This window comes from Pipistrellus kuhlii, unplaced genomic scaffold (genome assembly GCF_014108245.1).
Source record: "Pipistrellus kuhlii isolate mPipKuh1 unplaced genomic scaffold, mPipKuh1.p scaffold_m20_p_16, whole genome shotgun sequence".
NCBI classification, from domain to species: domain Eukaryota; kingdom Metazoa; phylum Chordata; class Mammalia; order Chiroptera; family Vespertilionidae; genus Pipistrellus; species Pipistrellus kuhlii.
The window spans coordinates 24389776-24397454 of record NW_023425471.1 but is presented as its reverse complement, the minus strand read 5'-3'; the positions used below and the strand labels follow the sequence as shown (position 1 = coordinate 24397454).

Here is a 7679-nt window from a genome sequence, read left to right as displayed (position 1 = left end):
AGCAGGTACCAAAGACCCTCTGAAATAAGTCATGCTCTATGGGGTGAGTCCCTATTCAGCTGATCCTCCATGGTGGTTGGAGGTTGGTGGTCACAGTCATTCCTTATAGGTAGTCAGTCTGGGGGTAAATCCCTCCATTGATGTGCCAATAGCAATCAAAGTTAAACTTAAAAAGGAAGATATGTAGGGGACACACCTTAAATAATTGGTGAGGTTATACTACTGGGACCTACAGAACACTTACTATACAAGGCCTCTCTACCAAGTCTAGGAGACATAGCAGCTCTACCTAATACATAGAAACAAATAGAGGGAGGGTGCCAAAATGAGGAGACAAAGAAACATGTCACAAATGAAAGAACAGAGCAAAACTTCAGAGAAAGAACTAAACAAAATGGAAACAGCAATCTACTAGATGCAAAGTTCAAAACATTGGTTATAAGAATGCTTAATGAACTTAGTGAGAACTTCAGCATAAAAATGAAGGATATACTAACTGAAATGAAGAATAATTTACAGAGAATCAACAGTAGAGTAGATGAAGCTGAGAATCAAATAAATGATTTGGAATATAGGAAGGAAAAACACCAAATTAGAACAGCAAAGGAAAAATGAGTATAGTGTAAGGAGTCTCTGGAACACCTTTAAGTGTATCAACATTTGCATCAGGGGGTTCTGGAAGGAGAAGAGACAGAGAAAGAAATTAAAAACCAATTTGAAAAATAATTACAGAGAGCTATCCTAACCTGGCAAAAGAATAAACATACAAGTCCAGGAAGTACAGAGACTCCCAAACAAGAAGAACCCAAAGAGACCCATACCAAAACACATCATATTTAAAATGCCAAACTTTAAAGACAGAGAGAGAATCTTAAAAGCAACAAGAGAAAAGCAGTTACCTACCAGGGAACTCCCATTACACTGTCAGCTGATTTCTCAACAGAAACATTGCAGGGCAGGTGGGATTTCTCAACAGAAACATTGCAGGGCAGCTTGAAATAATCAAAGTGATGAAAAGCAAAGATGTACAACTAAGATTACTTTAACCAGTAATTCTATAATTTTGAATCAAAGGACAGATAGATTTCCAGATTTAAAAAAAAGCTAAAGCATTTCATCATGACCAAAACAGTGTTATATGAAATGTTAAAGGATATTCTTTAAGAAGAAAAATAAAAGGATAAAAATATAAACAATAAAATGGCAACAAATAAGGGCTTAATCTCCAAAATTTACAGTGATCTCATTTCTATTAACAATCCTATATAATAAAAGGCTAATATGCAAATTGTCTCCTCAGGAGTTTGACTGCTCGCTATGACATACCCTGACTACTAGGAGATGGTGCAGAACGAAGGAAGGCCCCAGCCAGCAGCGAGCAGTTGGGGGAAGGAAGGCCTTAGATAGCAGCCAGAAGCCGGGGGAAGGAAGGTCCCAATTGGCCCTGATTGCTGGTCAGGCCTTGGGATCCTACCTAAGCATGAATTTTGAGCACTAGACCTCTAGTTGAGTTTGTAAAACAAGATAAACAAACAAGCAGAACAGAAACAGACGCATAGACACAGAGAACATTTTGACAGTTGCCAGTTGAGGGGGAGGGAGTTGGGGTGATGGCTGAAAAAGGTGAAGGTATTAAGAAATACAAATTGGGAGGAGAAACCAAGATGGTGGCATAGGTAAACACCTACATTGCTGCCTCATACAACAATTTCAAAACTACAATTAAAAGACAAAACGGACATCATCCAGAACCACAGGAAGGCTGGCTGAGTGGAAATTCTACAACTAGAAGGAAAGAGGATAGCACACTGAGACTCAGAGGAGGTGCTGGAGGCAGAGGTACTGAGACATAGGCACAGAGAAGACTGGCAACTGAATGCCTGCCTGGCTTTCTCAACTGGGAGGAAGACAAAAACTCCTGACTGTGCTGAACTCCAGTTCTGGCGAGACTATGGGGACCCAGACTCATACGGGGTGAAACTGGACTGTCAGGAAATAGAAAAGCACATTGAGACTCAGAAGAGCTGCAGGAGGCAGAGGTAACGTGGTGCATGCAGAGAGGGCAGGCAACTGAGTATGTGGCTGGCTTTCTCAAGCAGGAGGGAGACAAAAGCTCCCAACTGCACTGAACTCCAGTTCCAGGTGAGACTCTGGAACCCAGACTCATTTGTGGAGAAATTGGACTGTCTGGCAGTGGGTGGAACTCGAGGGCGGCTTTCTGTCAGAGGTGTTTGCAGCCATTACCACAGGAAACTGAGACACAGGGGCCTATTAGGGCAGGGATGATGGGAAACCAATGCTGTCTGCTCTGCCCTGAGACTCTGCCCCATCCAAACTGAGCACAGAGGCTTTTGCAAGCCTTTTCTCAAAGGGTGTCTTCAGCACAAAAGTTCTCCCAGCATAGACACAGCTGATCTTCACAGCCAATTAGCCTGGAGGTCAATTCCTTCCAGTGATACCAACAACAATCAAGACTTAACTACAACAAGGTTGTGCACACAGTCCACAAAGGGGTGCACCAAGAGTATCCACTTCAGGTAACTGGGAGGCTGACCCACTGGGCCTTGTAGGTCACCTAGCACACAAAGCCACTCTATCAACTCAGGGAAGCAGCCAAAATGCGGAGACAGAGAAACAAATCACAAATGAAATAAATGGAGGAAAGCAAATGACTGGATATAGAGTTCAAAACCACAGTTATAAGAGTTTTCAAGAATTTTCTAGAAAAGGCCAATAAATTTAGTGAGACCCTTGAGGATATGAAAAAGGACTAACTAGAAATTAAGCATACACTGACTGAAATAAAAAAAAATATTATACAGAGAACTTACAGTAGACTAGAGGATCTGAATTATAAAGAAGCAAAAAACACTCAACTGGAAAAGCAAAAAGAAAAAAGAATCCAAAAATTTGAAGATAGTGTAAGGAGCTTCTGGGGCAACTTCAAGCATACCAACATCAGAATTATGGGGGTGCCAGAAGAAGAGAGAGAGCAAGATACTGAAAACCTATGTGAAGAAATAATGACCGAAAACTTCCCCAACCTGGTGAAAGAAATAGACTTACAAGTCGAGGAAGCACAGAAAACCCCAAAGGAAAGGAATCTAAAGAGGACCACACCAAGATACATCATAATTAAAATCCCAAGAGTAAAAGACAAGAGAGAATATTAAAAGCAGCAAGAGAAAAACAGTTACCTACAAGGGAGCGCCCACATGACTGTCAGCTGATTTCTCAACAGAAACTATGCAGACCAGAAGGGAGTAGCAAGAAATATTCAAAGTGATGAATAGCAAGAACCTATAACCAAGATTACTCTACCCAGCAAAGCTATCATTCAGAATTGAAGGTCAGATAAAGAGCTTCACAGATAAGAAAAAGCTAAAGGAGTTCATCACTACCAAACCAGTATTATATGAAATGCTGAAAGGTATTCTTTAAGAAGAGGATGAAGAAGAAAAACGTAAAGATAAAAATTATGAAGAACAAATACATATATATCAACAAGTGAATCTAAAAATCAAGTGAATAAAAAAATCTGATGAACAGAATAAACTGGTGAATATAATATAATCAGGGGCATAGAAAATTAATGGACTGACAATTCTTGGGGGGGGGGGAGGGAGAGGAGGGGTGCGGGAAGAGACTGGACAAAAATTGTACACCTATGGGTGGGGACAGTGGGGGTTGAGGTAAGGGCAGAGGGTAGGGTGGGAACCGGGTGGATAGGAGCTATGGGGGATAAAAGCAGAAAAATTGTAATAATCTGAACAATAAAGATTTATTAAACTAAAAAAAAAAGAAATAAAAAGAATTAGGGGGAAAGAATAATAAAGAGAGCTGGAAGAACAAAAGATAACAGAGATGGAAACAATAAGGGAGGGGTGGGGGAAGGGAATGAAAAGAGGAACTGGGTAGGTTCTGAAGAGAGTTCTAATCAGAAGTCCTTCCCCTAGGACCAGGCTTTTGGGAATTGCTGTGCATTGGGATGTTGATCAGCTGGAGCCACTTGCTGCTCCAGGGTTTCATTGCTAGATGAAACAATTTCAAAGGGTCTCCACTGACAATATTAACCAGATCAGCTCCACTCTCCACTCCCCCTGGCCTCCCCCCCCCCCCCCCCCATCCCCCCCGCCAGGATAGAAGGTTTCCTCTAATTGTCCATCTGAAGGGCTGGATGGGTCCTTATGCCAGCTTCACCTCCCATTCCTGAAGATCACAAATGCTCGAGGACATAGACAGTGTCTCCTAAATTGACTTTAAAAAGTCAAAGTCCTTGAAACAGGGAAGCTAAATAGATATATGTGGTAACTGACACAGTCAAACCCTCATCACCCCCCCCCCCCCCCCCCCCCCCCCCCCCCCCCACACACACATACCCACAGACTCACGCTCCGGTGTCTCTCACTTCTGCAATGTGCTCTCTCCACCCTCAATCTCAATTTGGTTTTCTAATATGCATTGTTGCTCAAAAATATAGTAACTCCTAATTTTAATGTAAGAAAAAGAAATGCACTTCTTTCTTTTTAAATTGAATTTATGGGTGTGACACTGGTAAATAAAATTATACAGGTTTCATGTGTACAATTCTATTTACATCATCAGTATATTGTATTGTGTGTTCACCACCCTAAGTCAAATCTTCCATCACCATTTACTCCCCTTTTACCCCCTCCTATTTCTCCCACCCCCTTTTTCTCTGGTAATCACTATATTGTTGACTGTGAGGTTTTGGGATTTTTGTTTGTTTTACTTTGCTTAATCCTTTCACCTTTTTCACGCAGCCCCCTTCCCCTTTAACAGCTGTCAGTCTGCTCTCTGTATATATGACTTTGTTTTTATTTTGTTAATTTGGTTCATTAGATTCCATGTATAATTGAAATTATATGATACTTGTCTTTCTTTGACTTGCTTATTTCACTAAGCATAATACCCTCTAGGTCCATTCATGCTGTTGTAAAGGTTAAGAAGAAATACACTTCTTCCAATTACTGTATTCTGTAGTAAGTGTTAAGTAAAATGAAACAAGTTCCTAACACGTTTTTACTAGGCCTACCTGATGTGACAGGTGCAAATAATCTTTTCATCCATGTTGTCAGATTCATGACACCTGTAAAATAATGAGGCCAAATAGCTTTTTAAATGTAACAATATCAAAGTTGTTAACCTCATAACTGTTATTAGCTATTTATCTGCAGGTATGTCTGAAAATCAATGAAAACTCAGTTCTACCTCCAGCTAACCTGAAAAAATGCCACCTCCTCCAGAAAGTCATCTGGGATCACGAAAAACTGCCGACACCACCAGAGTCCACCTGTTCGTGTCCTATCACTGTGCTCACTCTATGCCATCCGTCACTATGTATTTGATTTGTACAAGGCCCAAGCAGCTCTGTCTTTGTTTCCTATCAAAATATAAGCTGCTAGCCGAAACTGGTTTGGCTCAGTGGTAGAGCGTTGGTCTGCGGACTGAAAGGTCCCAGGTTCGATTCCAGTCAAGGGCATGTACATTGGTTGTGGGCACATTCCTGGTAGGGGGTGTGCAAGAGGCAGCTGGTCGGTGTTTCTCTCTCATCGATGTTTCTAGCTCTCTATCTCTCTCCATTCCTCTCTGTAAAAAAATCAATAAGATATATTTAAAATAATATATAAGCTCCTAAGAGGCAAGGATTTTTGCCAATAATAATAATAATAATAAAAAACCACCAAAACTCGCTGTTTCACTTAGAAGCCATGCCTGACAACAGGGCAGAGGATCACCACAGTGCCCTGGACATGGGAGCATCACTCTTCACTTCCAGGCTTTGGTTTCTGAATCTTCTACCACTTACTGAGGACATGAACTTGAATTTGGCACCTTGATCTCAATACAGTTTTATACTCAATGCAGTGCTTAGCACAAAGCATAGAGCCTTGCTTGTCAAGCATTATTGAATAAACACATGAGTAAATGAATAATAAATTGTTGATGATCGATATATGTTTGTAGAGCTATTACAGAGGTTGTTTTCTTGTGTGGGTGGGTGTGTTTCTTGATTATTTTCATACATTGACCGACAGAGTGTGACATTATTTCCCCAGGTTACAGATGAAGAAATAGGATGAGAAACTGGACTCACCCAAGTGGAAAGCCCTCGGTGTCTGACGCACAGCTGGGTGGGGTGGTGAGTGGGGGGCTGTAGATGGGGTGGTGGGAGAAGGAGGAGGAGGCGGCGGAGGTGGTGAATCCCTGTAAATGGTGCCAAAGCAAGACCCGAAGCCTAAATTCCAGGAGGGTGAGCGAGTGCTGTGCTTTCACAGGACTCTATGAAGCAAAGTGTGTAAAGGTTGCCATAAAGGACAAGCAAGTGAAATAACTTTATACATTACAGCGGTAGGAATAAAAATTGGGATGAGTGGGTCTCGGAGAGCAGAGTGCTCAAATACATGGACACCAATCTACAGAAACAAGGCAAACTTCAAAAAGCCAACCGGGAGCAGTATGCAGAGGGAGAGATGAGAGGGGCAGCTCCAGGGAAGATGTGGGGACTGCAGCAGAAGAGCGTGGAAGTGAAAACAAAAAAGAACAAACAGAAAACACTTGGGAATGCAGATGATGGCAGCACCAGCTAGACCCCTCAGCTTTCTCGCAAGAAGAGAGCGCAAGTGGATCCGACTGGAAAATGAGGAAACATTCATGAACAGAGTTGAAGTCAAAGTAAAGATTCCTGAAAAGCTAAAACAATGACTTGTTATGACTGGGACTTAATTACCTGCCAAACAAACAAACAAACAAACAAACAAAAAAACCCCCAACAACAACAACAACAACAACAAAACCAACCAAAACAAAAACAAAACAAAACAAACAAACAAAAAAACCCAGCTCTTTTATCTTCCTGCCAAGAAGAATGTGGATTCCATCCTGGTCTGGAGGATTATGCAAATTACAAGAAATCTCCTGGGAACATGGATAATAAAGAGTATGCTGTGCATGAAGTGGTGGCCAGGATCAAGGAGTACTTCAAGGTCATGTTGGGCATTCAGCTGCTCTACAAGTTTGAGAGGCCTCAGTACCCTGAAATCTTTGCAGACCACCCTGACAATGCTCATGTCCCAGGTGAATGGAGCACCACATCTACTGAGACTATTTGCATGCATCTGCGCCATGCTGGCATATACGCCTCTGGACTAGAAGAGCCTGGCCTTGTTACTGAATTATCTGCAAGATTTCCTCAAGTACCTGGCAAAGAACTCTGTGACTTTGTTCAGCGCCAGCTACTACGGAGCGACCCCTCCCAAGTACCACCAGAAAGCCCTGTGAGGCTTGTGCTTCCCCCGCGTTGGGATCTCGGCAACGCTTTCTGTTCTTAGTCCTCTTGTACAAATGCTATACTTTGGAAATGCTAGTGTATAACAGAATCGATGTTTGTTTTCTGTTGGATTTTAAACAGAGAAAATAAAAGGGGTTCCAGCTCCTTTTTTTCTTTTCCTTTTCTCTTTTTCATTTTGAAGTTGCTACCAGTGTATCGATGGACAACAGAGTGACATACTCTAGTCTAGAGTCTTCTATGCCTAGTTGACAGAGCTGCTTTTAATGCTGGTGGTTCTCCTCCTTTGACACTAAGCACTTTTATAATATGTGTTGATGCTCTATGACATAATGCTGACTCCTAGTGCCAAAGGTTCACTCCGTGTACA

The 7679-nt window shown here is 41.8% G+C and overlaps 1 pseudogene; it reads left to right on the top strand.

The window, feature by feature from the left end:
• The first annotated feature begins 6152 nt into the window (after positions 1-6152).
• Positions 6153-7476, top strand: LOC118719968 (annotated as a pseudogene).
• The last annotated feature ends 203 nt before the right edge of the window (positions 7477-7679 follow it).